General features: G+C 35.0%; 1 protein-coding gene across 1 annotated transcript in view; it reads right to left on the reverse strand.

Moving 5' to 3' along the window:
- LOC105209110 (allatostatin-A receptor-like) overlaps window positions 1–13,636 on the reverse strand; it is a 54,653-nt gene that overhangs the window by 10,719 nt on the left and 30,298 nt on the right. The window lies entirely within an intron of this gene.

Consider the following 13,636-nt stretch of genomic DNA (forward strand, 5'->3'; position numbering starts at 1 on the left):
CTAGTTTAGTTGATAATTAGAGCGAAATGAAATAAAATACGGATTTATGTATTTTACCATACATATTAATTTGATGCTCATATGAATCCTTCGCCACATTCGTAGAACCCACTTTGACAATAGTACAATTCCAACAACTAAGTAATTTTCCATAAAACAGGTATTTTCTTTGTTGCCAAAAGCAAATGCATGTCCTTCCAACTGAGGCGCTCCACAAAACCGAAGTCAATAGTAGCAAATTGCAAATGAAATTACACAGAATTGAAGTACAAATTTGATGCTATTTATTATGCATTGCCTTGCCGCCTACGCAATTTGCCATGACCACCGCTGCACGCGCCTCGGAGAGCATTTGCATTCACATGGACATACTACTAATGCTATATGTACAAGTGCGAACAGAGATGTTAATGGATGGGTACTTAAGCTACAAACGATACACCGGACCAACACCGGTGCAAGCTGGGAGCTTGAATGGATGCATATATACAGCACATTTGTTTGTTAAGCTCACTTGTCGAACATATGGGTGTCCATTAAAACAAATTAGTGAATGCGACAGAAGAAATGCACCGTTATGCATATACACCCACATTTTGCATTCCCTACTATTTGCTATTTCCAAAGCAAATTAATTGCTTAGTGCAAAGTGACTGCGTGACAAAATGTGTTGCGGGTCTTTTGTGCTTTTTCTAAGTGTGTGCAAATTAGGGTGGGTCTAAAGACATGAAATTTATATTATTTTTGTAGTATCATAGGTGAAATTGGTAATCTCAGATCCAAAGTAATCACAAGGTGCTCCATACTGCAGTCAAAATTCACATTAGGGTGGTCATGAATCTACATGGTCAAGGGGTCAATGAAACTACAATTTATGCGAGATATCTTCGATTATAGTAGAAATTATCGATTATAAAAACAAGAAAAAACGTTAACTTCGGCTGTACCGAAGCTAATATACCCTTCACAGGTGCATTTCTTTTAGCAACTATGTGTTTAAGCAAATCTAAAGACGTAAGAAAAACTAAGTAAAAAAAAAAGAAAACATTTTACTAATTCTTTTTAGCCGGGTTGTTTGCTAGAAACATTAAGGTTATACAGTTAACCGATCTGAACAATTTCTTCGGAGATTATATTATTACCTTAAGCAGTAATCCATGTCAAGTTTCGTACCACTCAAATTTCCAATACAAGCCATTGATTCCGATTGTTGTTGTTGTTGTTGTTGTAACGGCTTAAAACATTCCCCAAATAATTCTGAGGAATGCTGCCGATTTGACAGTCCTTGGCCAGATAAGAATCCGGGTCCGTTCCGGTTACGTAGAACCGACTGTCGTGAGAACGGGATTCCGATTGTTCGGTTTGTATGGCAGCTATATGCTGTATGTAGTGAATCGATCTGAACAATTTTTTCGGAGATTAAATTATTTCTATGAGCAATAACTCACACCAAATTTCGTGAAGATATGTAGTAAAATGCGGAAGTTTTCAATACAAGCCCTTGATTCCGATCGTACAGTGGTCCGATATCGGCAGTTCCGACAAATGAGCAGCTTATTGAAAAGAAAATAACATCTGTAAAATTTCAAAACGATATCTTAAAAACTGAAGGACTAGTTCGTATATAAACAGACAGACAGACGGACAGACAGATGGACATGGCTAAATCGACTCAGTTCAACATACTGATCATTTATATATATACTTTATAGGGCCTCTGACGCTTCCTTCTGGGTGTTACAAACTTCGTGACAAAATTAATATAACCTGTTCAGGGTATAAAAATATATTTTTTTCATAGTATCGATATGAAAAGAAGATAAGACATTTAAGAACTACCCTAATATCCATTTCAATAAGTACATCTGTGCGCACTGCAATCAATATGCCATCATGTGCATGAAGAATCAGGCAAATTCCAAAAAACACACTTGCACTGGCAACAGTTTGTAACAGCTGTGGCATTGGTCACGGCTTGCTAAATGCAGCAGAGAAAAATGGCAAGTGAAGTAAGGAAATAAAAGAAAATACTTGTAGTGACAAATGGAGCGTGCTGCAGTATTGCATATGTCGAATCAATCTAATTGAAGGTGAAATTGGCATTTTTGTGCATAAGTCCGTCGAAGAACGTATGCCAATGCGCACTTATGCACGCGTAGAAGTATATGTATTCGCCGGGTGTGCTGAGTGTGGGTTGACAGCGTGTGCGAATGCAATCCGACACCTTCAATTACTCACGAACTCGCATTCGTACACAATGAGAGAGCATGAATGCTGCGCCTTGCGCTAACGACTTTCTCGTTCATTTGCAACCATGGTATGCGCTCAATTTTCATTCTTCTTACTTTGCTGGCGTCTATTTTTGAACTGATTACACCGTTGCGCGGTTTCTTTGATGGCTTCGCTTTAAATTGTTTAAGTTATCAATTTGAATAGATTTCTTTACGTTCGCTGTAATTGCCAAGGTGATTTAGAAAACTTTTTCTGATATGTTCCTACTAAAGAAAAAAAAAACATGTTTTATCTGGTTATCTGCCACAGCCTGCGTGTGCAAAGTTTTCGACCGACATGAATAAATTTCAACGAACTATTTAGATTTCATTAAGCTGTTGTCTCCTATCATTTCATCATATTCGTCGTCAACGTTCGTCGAAACTTTTATCAAATACCGAAAGAACCGACTAATCGGTCTTCATACCGTGTACGTTCTATATTTGCCTTTTCAGAGCCAGACTCTGGTGAATGAGATTCCAAACGAGATTTCAAGGTTGACATACATATTGAATCATATGCTGATACTGGTCCCTTGACAGCCACAATTCTATAATTCTATATACAGGTAAGGTTTTCTATCAGACGATTTTCTTCAGTTTTAAATCTATAAGATTGATTTTTCGCCCTGGCGACTGCCTAACCTGTTGCCTTGATAGATTTCTTGTGACGATCTTAGACTTAGACCGTCGCCTTTTGTTTCTTCAGTGCGAACTCCTCTCCACATCACTGATCATAGTAGACAGCTTAGTGTACAGCTCGGACCGCAAATAAATGACAATTAACATCTGTGTCCCTTGGGCAAAATCTAGTTTTAGAAATACTGCCTGTAGTCTCACAAGAACTGATGAACAGCAGATATCAACCCACAGTGGACTATTCACACTATAGGTTATTTCATTATAGAAAAATATAGACGATTATTCCCGGATTTTATAAGAGATAATCGCTTCTTAGTTCAATGACGCAAAAAGAATTGTTGTGCTCTTTCCATGATGTTCCAAAGGAGTTAAGAATAGAGATAAGTGCTATTACTGTTAGACCTTTTATAAAATGTTCCCTGTGAACTCTGCCTTAGTGATAGTCTGATCATGGTTTGAGTTGCTTCTTACATTGTTCTCATTATTTGGTAGTTCTACGTTTCACCAATTTTAGAGTTGACAAGTGAGGAAAAGCTAAGTTCGGATGCAACCGAACATTTTATACATACTCTCGCAATTTATTAATATAGTTTTATTAAGATAACACACAATTCGACCCATATATATTCGGTATAAAGTCCAATAGAATAACCAGAATCCTCATATCAATCCTCAAAGCTATGGAAATAAAATTTGGTATGAAGGATCGCACTATGAAGGGACATATTTGGATGTAATTTTTTTGGGGAAGTGGGCGTGGCCCCGCCCCCTACTAAGTTTTTTGTACATATCTCGCAAACCAATAGAGCTATATAAACCAAACTTTCTGCAGTCGTTTTTTTAGCCACTTCCTAATGCAGTCAAGTGAAAGAAATCGGATCCTAACCACACCCCCCTCCCATACAAAGGTTAGGTTGAAAATTACTAAAAGTGGGTTAACTCACTAACGAAAAACGTCAGAAACACTGAATTTCACATAAGAAATGGCAGATGAAAGCTGCACTCAGATTTTTTTACAAAATAGAAAATGAGCGTGGCGTCGCCCACTTATGGGTCAAAAACCATATCTCAGGAACTTCTCGACCGATTTCAATGAAACTTGGTTTGTAATAGTTTCCTTACTTCCCAATGATATGTTGTGAAAATAGTCCAAATCGGATCACAACTACGCCTACTTCCTATATACCAGAACTTTGAAGACAATCTGAATCGTTTGCTTTACAATATATAAAGTAAGTACTAGTGAAGATGTCGGTGCAGTACTTTGCACAAATACTATGTTAATAGTGTGACAGCCCCATTCTAAAAATCGCCGAAATCGGACCATAGGTTTTTAAGGCCCCATATATCGAACACGAGGACCTCGGTGCTTCCAACCAATATTATGGTTTCCAACTTTCAATGGACTTTATACAATATATATGAAGAATATGTGGGTCAAATTGTGTATTATATAATATAAATAAAGTTAAATATATAAATTGCGAGAGTATAAAATGTTCGGTTACACCCGAACTTAGCCCTTCCTTACTTGTTTCTGTAAAATTTACTTTTTCTGACGTTTTCCGTTAGTGAGTTAACGCAATTTTAGTAACATTCAACCTAACCTTTGTATGGGAGGTGGGCGTGGTTATAATTCGTTGGGTTATGGGAATTACGATTAAGATACGATAGTACTAAAGCTAAGGCTAGTGAAGCAGTGAATATCGTGAGCTGAATATCATCAGCTGAGCTAACAATTAATTTAGGCAACCACGAAGCCATTAATAATTCATTTCATAGTTATTTGACCAATACGAATCATATATGAAAATTAGCAAGTGCATTCGAGAGGAAAATTCAATTTTCCAACCAGTAAGTAGTCATATTAATTTTCTATGCAATTCGATATGACAATTTCCATTAACATTTGTGGCTACATAAATATTATTAAGGTGCATGCTATCAATAACCGCTTTTCACTAAATGGTAAATATAATTTTCATTGAGCCGCTCATGGCCAATTTAAGCCAAAATTTATTAATTGAAATATAGTATATCCGAATGAGTTCGTGGAACAATTGCGCATTTAATTTGCTACTGTATCATACGGTGGTCAGAATATAACGAGATACAATTTAAAATAAATAAACCGAAAATTAAAGTCCGAAATTGCAAATACACAAACACTTATATGTATATTTACCCACATGCTTTATTAGATACTGTTATGCGCAATATCAGCATAAACGTTTCGACGCTGTAAATAAATTAAACAGCAAATAAATTAAAACAAAATAAATTGATTGCAAATGAACACACACAAAAAATAGCACAAAATATCATAAATATTATTTACAAGTATTAAATTCGGGCGCATGATATCTGTTTGCTTATCTAAGAATTGATAAATGCAAAACAAATAATTCTTGGAAATTGACCAAAAATATTTGTACTCACTTTAAAGCAATTATACATTTTACTACTATATATATGGTATTTAATTTAATATTTTCAAGAGCAAATGTTAATTGAGTTAAATTTAAATTGTTGGACTGAGGAGGAATGTATTTAAATGCAATTAAAAAGTGTTTTGTTGAATTTTGAATTTGTGCTAATAAAGGTTAAAGTGCGTAGTCTGACTAAACGGAGCATCATTTTTTCTCAACATAGAGAGGGATGTTGGTGTTGGCCGATTTTGAAATGGAGTCCCATCCACCACTTCAGAACGATTTTTATAAACTTTTATCTAAAACTATCTTTTTTAGTGGTATTTTCTCACTGTGGATCACGATATAAAGCTATTGGACCAAAAATTTCTTTTTAGATAACCGGATGAAAGATATAAATTCCAAGTTCGTATATTCCTTCCGCTGTCAAAAAATAAACATATTTTGTTTTAGTTTTAAGTTCTTTGTGTTCCGATGTTGAATAACGACCCCACGAAAATGAGTCCACATATTCTGAAACCTTTTGGGAATACGGTAAAGGGAGCTAGTGATAATATTAACTACGTAAATTGTTAACAAAAACGTAAGATTGTACTTCTTATATAAAAAGATATTCTCATAACACTCAACATACTTTCTAAAGCGGCTTAAAAATTGTTAAAACCTCCATTCCTCAATTAGCTATAATAAGGTTCATTATTAGGTCTAGATACTTAACTCTAGTTAATAACTTAAATTCCGACATATTCTTTTAGATCAAAAATCAATATATTTTAAACAGTTATACGTGGTGTGTTGAAAAAATAACGGGAATTTTAACATTTCCAGTTGTCTAAAAGTTCAATTGTCATTTTTTTGGTGATTTTAGTATGTTAAGAGTTCACACCTCGATGCTTGTTAGTGGTCCTAGCCTCCATATTCACCATAATTGGCTCCGATTATTTCCAACATACCAGAAATCGATGAAAGAGCAAAAGGCTATTCCAAAAAGCCCTAGGTTTGAAAAGTGTTTCGACGATTTGAAAAAGTGCTGACGTTAATGCATAATATCGAATAGGGACTAATTTAACGATGACAAAATTAATGTAGGCGAATGTATAAATATTAGGTTGGCAAATATCTCCCTTCCGATTTTCTGCTCTTTATTCAATGCTTATAAAAAGTGTTACAAATGGATTACGGATTTAGTTCAAATATCCGCCGTTTCGTTCGATAATCTGTCTCCATCTAGACGGCAACTTCATAATACCCCCTCGTAGAAGTCCCCCTCATTATTTGCGAAGAACTCGGGCAGCCACTTTTTACAAACCTCTTTTGAGTTCAACTTTACACCACCAAGGGCGTTCGCCATGGACAGGAATAGGTGGATGCGGTAAAACCTCCCATTCGAGCTCCCGTAGCTTCTGACGAGTCATCAACGAAGTGTGTGGTCTGGCGTTGTCCTGGTGGAACAATACATACTTCCTGTTGTCCAATTCTGGACACTTCTGGTCGATCGGCTGCTTCAAGCGGTCCAGTTGTTCGCAGTAGATTGTAGAATTAAGCGTCTGGCCATATGGGAGCAGCTTATAGTGGATGATTCCCTTCCAATCCCACCAAACGCACAGCAATCCCTTCAATCCCGGCTTGGCTACTGTTTGGGAGTATTCATAGGCCACGACCGTTTTCGTTTGATATTGTCGTATGTGATCCATTTTACGACGCCAGTCACCATCCGCCTTAAAAATGAGTCGTGTTCGTTCCGTTTCAGCAGCATATCGCAGTGATTCGGTCCAGAAGGATTTTTTACGTCAAATCATGCGGCACCCAAACATCAAGCTTTTTTGTGTATCCAGCCTTCTGCAGATGGTTTAAATTTGGTGACTAACTCCCATCTCTTGGGCGATGCCACGAGATGCCACATGCCGGTCTAACTCGATGTTTTCCATGGATTGATCGGCATTCGTGGTCACATGTCTTCCGCCGGCTGGCTTATCCGTCGTGTCTTTTTACCCGCTCTGAATCGTCGAAACCATTTTAAAATAGCGCGAATTTCGACGTTAGTGAACTCTATATTTACACGCCTATAACTGTTGAACGCAATATCCAAACTAATCATTCAAAGCGTCGTTTTGTAGGTTATGTCAAGACCATTCAAACATGTATAGTATTGCCAGATACGAGCTCTGTAGCACTTTATACATAGCCGCAAAATTCAAAAGGCAAAAAGGGAAGGGAAATATTTTCCAACCTAATATTTTTTTTTTCAAAAAAAAATGGTTTTTCAAACATCCTTATGGCTTAAAACATATATTAAATTATTCTCAAAATGAGCACTCTAGTATTTTCGAGTTTAACGAGTAAAACTTGTATTAATGAAAATAAATGAATGATGAAATGGAAAAACTTAAATTGGGTAGTTATTTTGTTTTCTTAGATTTTACTACTGTACCACACGCTCCACTTTATGTTTAGTTTCATATAAATTTCGTAGAAATACCACTACAGTGTCCTTCCTCAATTTCGGTGAATTTCTATTTAAGCTTCCGATATTTGTGTGCAGCAAAACTTTATTGTTCAATTGTATGAAATATCTTATGTCCGAGGAAATATTAAGCATATTTGTTAGTTCCATAAAAAGCAAATTTTCTTCAAATTCTTAAATATTGAAAGCTTAAGCAAACAGTGTATTTTTAACAAATCCATATGAATTCAAGCTAAAGGCAATTCAATTTATTTGTTAGAAATTCAATTTCAAAAAATATTTAGTTATATGAAAAATGCATTTATATAAATAATAGAACTAGCAGTAAGCTACATAATTCACTTCCACTAACTCATAACGGCAGGCATATATCCATAAGCATACATAGAACAAATTTCGCTCCCATATACATATGTATACCCACTTCTAAATTTAATAACAGCTAGAAATCAACCTACATATGCCTATAAATATATTATTTTTTTGTATTTACTTAGGAATAGCATTAAAATTTTTTCCCAGTAACATACCCATACCCACATACATATGCGTTGGGTAAACTGTATGAAAACATGACAAATACGCAAGAGACCGACCGGAAAACCCATATGTATTATGCAAGTACCGCCAACATTACGCACAACATGTTTGTTTACAAAATATTCATGTTTCCGTTCCGTTGTACTCCTATTATATGCATTAATATTTGCAAACATATGTACTGATTCGATATATTTTTATTATGCAAACATTGCAAATGTACCCGGTAGGAAAAAAAAATTCGGAAATTTTTTCATGATCCATTTCAATAAAGAGCAATAAAACTTTGGTATTCTAATAAGTGCACTCATAAGCTGAATAAATTATATGAAAAAGCTCTCTCTGTCAATAAAAGCTCCCTTAAGCATTAAGTTCGTAACTAACAAACGTTCTGTTGCTGAGTTTCTCGACTAAATGGTCTTTGCTTTCTCATAAGGCATATTGAATGGCTACTGAAGGCTTATGATCAATAAAGGTGTTTAAGTCAAGTCAAAGATCCTTCGAATATATTATTTCATAACATTTTCTCAACAATACATGCTGAGTTAAAGGCTAAATAGGTTCCCAGTACAGCATAACCTACACTAGTACCCTTAATGGGAATAAATCGGTTGGATTGTTTTGGAACTACGATTTAGACAGCATTAGTTGCTTCTTTACTAATACTTATAACTTATCGGAATCCTCTACTACTGATAGAAAAAGCTTTGTTAAGCTTTTGAGCTTTACTGGTAAAAAGCTCTCGCTGGTTATATAGAGAACTATTAGAGGAGGATTATTTCTATTACTGACTTCCGCTCAACTCGTGAAGTTTTAAGGATCAGATGTCAGAACTTAGTACAGTCAGTAACTCAAAGATACTAACTTTATATTATTTCTTCTGTGTCCGAGCTTTAGCATTCGCAAGCAAAACTTTCATTGCTGACTGTGAAACAAATGACGAACTTTTCTGTCACAGACACCCTTTGACTTTAAATTGTGCGCATCTTCCTTCCTCTGCCTCTTTGAGAGAACTTTTTGGTGATTTTTAACTCTTTTAATTAAATAAAATTTTAATATACGGTCTGCTTTGTGCACTGTCAAATGAAAACACAATATGTATATAGTATCTACACACATGTAAATCAATATAACAGCTTGACGCCAACATATGCCACATCACAAAATATACCCCAACCCCCCACTTGTACGCAAATTCACACATAAAAACTTTTCGTATTGTTATGTTGACATTAATATCACTCATACGCCATGTCGAACCAGAACCACACCACTAGCCATATGCGCTACGCATGTGATTTATTGAGTGATTTCATTCAATTTCATACTTTATAGCTTTTGCCTAAGTGAAATGTTAGCATTGGCGTAATATAACGCTGGTAAAGAGGAAAAGTCAAACGAAACTTTGGAAAATATTCATATTTATTATAAGAGCAATTGTCGAGAGATTGCCTGCAGAGAATGTATTTACATAAGGATTCAAGTGAATGCGTTTGTGTGTGTTCTTGGAAGTTGCTGGCTACACCCAAGTGGGGTTGGAATATATACCTGTACTTATATATTTTTACATATGTTTTTCTCCTACTGCAATATAATATCTCATTGCTTTAGAGTTTCTTTGTTGTGCTCTCTTCATTCTCGGCAGAGTCATTTGTCAATTGTATCATCATCTGGTTTATTTGATGTTTGCTATTATTAAAATTGCTTTGTATGTGTGGGTGTTTAAATATAGCATATGTGTGGAGTTGAGGAATGTGGAAGAATATAAGTAATATATACCGGAATATTTTTACGTTGCGTTTAAGTTTAGTTAAGTGAAGCTTCAAGTATAAAATCAGTATAAAATCAAAATTTGAGTATACAAAAGCAACTCCAAGTATATTAAATGTTATGAAATAAAGTTTGGTTTGTTAGGGAAATCAGATTTAGAGATTTTATATAGTCTACGAACGCTACCCTGTGCACTAAACTTTAAGAAACAGAGTAAAGTCTTGATAAGCCACATCATACCTGGTCTTCTAAGTATTTAAAATGACAGCATATGAATACATAGAAAACTATTTTGGAAGAGATATACCTCCCAGGAAGGGAAATGTAAGTGCGTTACCTTACATTATTTCATACACGTGAACTCTTAAAGCTTTTCATGATTTCAAGCTTCAAGTTTTAAAGCTTTTCAGTATTCTTTATATCTATACTACCATTATAAAGAGGAAAGATTTGTATGTAAGTTTGTAATGAATAAACCCAAAAACTACTGTGCCGATTTCAAAAATTCTTTCACCATTGGAAAGCTACATTCGCCCTAAATAACATAGGCTATATTTATAGGAAATAGTTCCCAGGTGAGGGTATCAAAAAGTCTCCGTGATGGAGTATCTTAATCTGAAACTGAAAATCCCTTGCAAGTCATTTTCTTCGCATCGCAATCCCGTGCGAAGCCGTAGCGGTCTGCTAGTAATAGATTCACTACTGGAAAAAATTAAGGGATAAAAAAAAATTCCAAATTTTTGGGCAAACATCAACAGGTCGTAACTTCGAAAGAAATGATCGTACAAGAAATAGATACAGAAGGAAATTATAGCTCCAAGTGTCTAGTTGTTAGATTAGAACTTTAAACATTAACCTCTGCGGTTTTGGAGTAATCGTAGAAAAACCAGCAACACAAAAATTTTCAAACTATGTTTAGTTTTTTTTTGGGTTAACGGGCGTGGAAAAAATTTTTTTTAGCTTAACCACTATAAGGATTGGATACTTTGTTCATTTACTTTTAATTTGGTTTTTTTAACACGTCCATTTACGATATACGTCCATTTCTAGCCGAGATATCGGTCTTCAAATGGAAAAGGATCCTTTCGTCTTTGATTATCGATATCTCAGCAACCAAAGATCGCACAGAAAGTTAAAGGTGGGTTTCAAGAACTTGAATAAATTCTCCTTAACGACTAGCCATTGCTTATCCGAAAAAAAAAAAATTGTTTCTTATTGTCACATGAATTTGAAAATGCAACAAAAAAGGGCTTTTGGTTAACAAGTTAAGGAAATTCAAGAAACCATCGCCCAATCATTTCTACTGATCTCAAGTTCTAATCCAAAAACTAGACACTTGGAGCTATAATTTCCTTCTTTATCGATTTCTTGTACGACCATTTCTTTCGAAGTTACGGCCTGTTGAAATTTGCCCAAAAATTGTGAATTTTTTTATCCCTTAATTTTTATACTCTCGCAACAAATGTTGCTAAAGAGAGTATTATAGTTTTGTGCACATAACGGTTGTTTGTAACACCCAAAACTAAACAAGTTAGATATAGGGTTATATATAACAAAGTGATCAGGGTGAAGAGTGGAGTTCAAATCCGAATGTCTGTCTGTCCGTCCGTCTGTCTGTGAAAGCTGTAACTTGAGTAAAATTTAAGATATCTTAATGAAACTTGGCACACTTATTTCTTGGCACCATAGGAAGGTTGCTTTCGAAAATGAGCAAAATCGGACCACTGCCACGCCCACAAAATGGCGAAAACCGAAAACAAATAAAGTGCCATAACTAAGCCATAAATAAAGCTATGGAAATAAAATTTGGAATGAAGGATCATACTATGAAGGGGCATATTTGGATGCAATTTTTTTGGGGAAGTGGGCGTGGCCCCGCCCCCTACTAAGATTTTTGTATATATCTCGCAAACCAATAGAGCTATATAAACCAAACTTTCTGCAGTCGTTTTTTTTAGCCACTTCCTAATACAGTCCAAAAATGAAAGAAATCGGATCATAACCACGCCCACCTCCCATACAAAAGTTAGGTTAAAAATTACTAAAAGTGGGTTAACTCACTAACGGAAAACGTCAGAAACACTAAATTTCACATAAAAAAGGCAGATGGAAGCTGCACTCAGATTTTTTTACAAAATGGAAAATGGGCGTGGCGTCGCCCACATATGGGTCAAAAACCATATCTCAGGAACTACTCGACCGATTTCAATGAAACTTGGTTTGTAATAGTTTCTTTACCTCCCAATAATATGTTGTGAAAATAGGCCAAATCGCTTCACAACCACGCCTACTTCCTATATACCAGAACTTTGAAGACGATCTGAATCGTTTACATTTCAATATATAAAGTAAGTACTAGTGAAGATATCGGTGCAGAACTTTGCACAAATACTATGTTAATAGTGTGGCAGCCCCATTCTAAAAATCGCCGAAATCGGACCATAGGTTTTTAAGGCCCCATATATCGAACACGAGGACCTCGGTGCTTCTAACCTAATATTATGGTTTCCAACTTTCAATGGATTTTATACAATATATATGACGAATATGTGGGTCAAATTGTGTATTATATAATATAAATAAAGTTAAATAAATAAATTGCGAGAGTATAAAATGTTCGGTTACACCCGAACTTAGCCCTTCCTTACTTGTTTAAAGTAGTGTTTTGTCAAAAATATTTTTGAAACTTTTTAAGCTTTTATGAAGCTTTTCTAAAATGAAAATGAAAATTACAGGACATGCATAGAACACTATTTTTAAATGGCTATGCCTTCTAAGAAAGGAGGATATGATCCTCTTACACCATTTCACGCACGCAAACTCCTTAATCTTTTCAAGCTTTTTTTGACTTTTTAAGATTCTTTGAATAATAGTTATTTTGTCAAAAGCTTTTTTGAATCGTTCAAAGCTTTGAAGCGTTGAAGTGTTGAAGCTTTCTAAGCTTTTCTTGAGCTTTTTCGAAATTCTTTGAATAAGAGTTATTGATCAGATTTTCAGAATGGAACGCTTAGTATTTATCCCAACAATTCTTATAACATATTTATGTTTCGCTATAATGAACCCTAAAGGAGCAAGCAGAAATCATAAGGGTGTTCGAGTAAACTTATCACTCTCATAATTATTTACATATAACTTTGAATATGTTTTTAGGCATTCCCTGACGAAATTATACTCAACACTATATAGAAGGCTATTTGTCAAACACTTCTGTACTGCGATTTGACGTAAATTTGATCCAGATTGACACTTTTCTTTTAGTAAAGTCATTCTATTGAGCAAAAGTGATTAAATTTAGAATCAGAGATCAAATGACAGAGAGAAAAATGCTAATTTCCTAGTTATTACAAACTAATCGTAGCTTCAATCGATGCTTTAAAGATCTTCACAAAATAGGGTCGTCACATTTGAACGCTTACAATAAAGAACTTGAATAATATGCAATGGGATCTAGGAGAAGGTGATATTAGACTATGATCGTTTTTCCACAATTTCTTAAAATAGAAAAGTATGACTCTTTTAGA

This window comes from Zeugodacus cucurbitae, chromosome 5 (genome assembly GCF_028554725.1).
Source record: "Zeugodacus cucurbitae isolate PBARC_wt_2022May chromosome 5, idZeuCucr1.2, whole genome shotgun sequence".
In the NCBI taxonomy this organism is placed as follows: Eukaryota; Metazoa; Arthropoda; class Insecta; order Diptera; family Tephritidae; genus Zeugodacus; species Zeugodacus cucurbitae.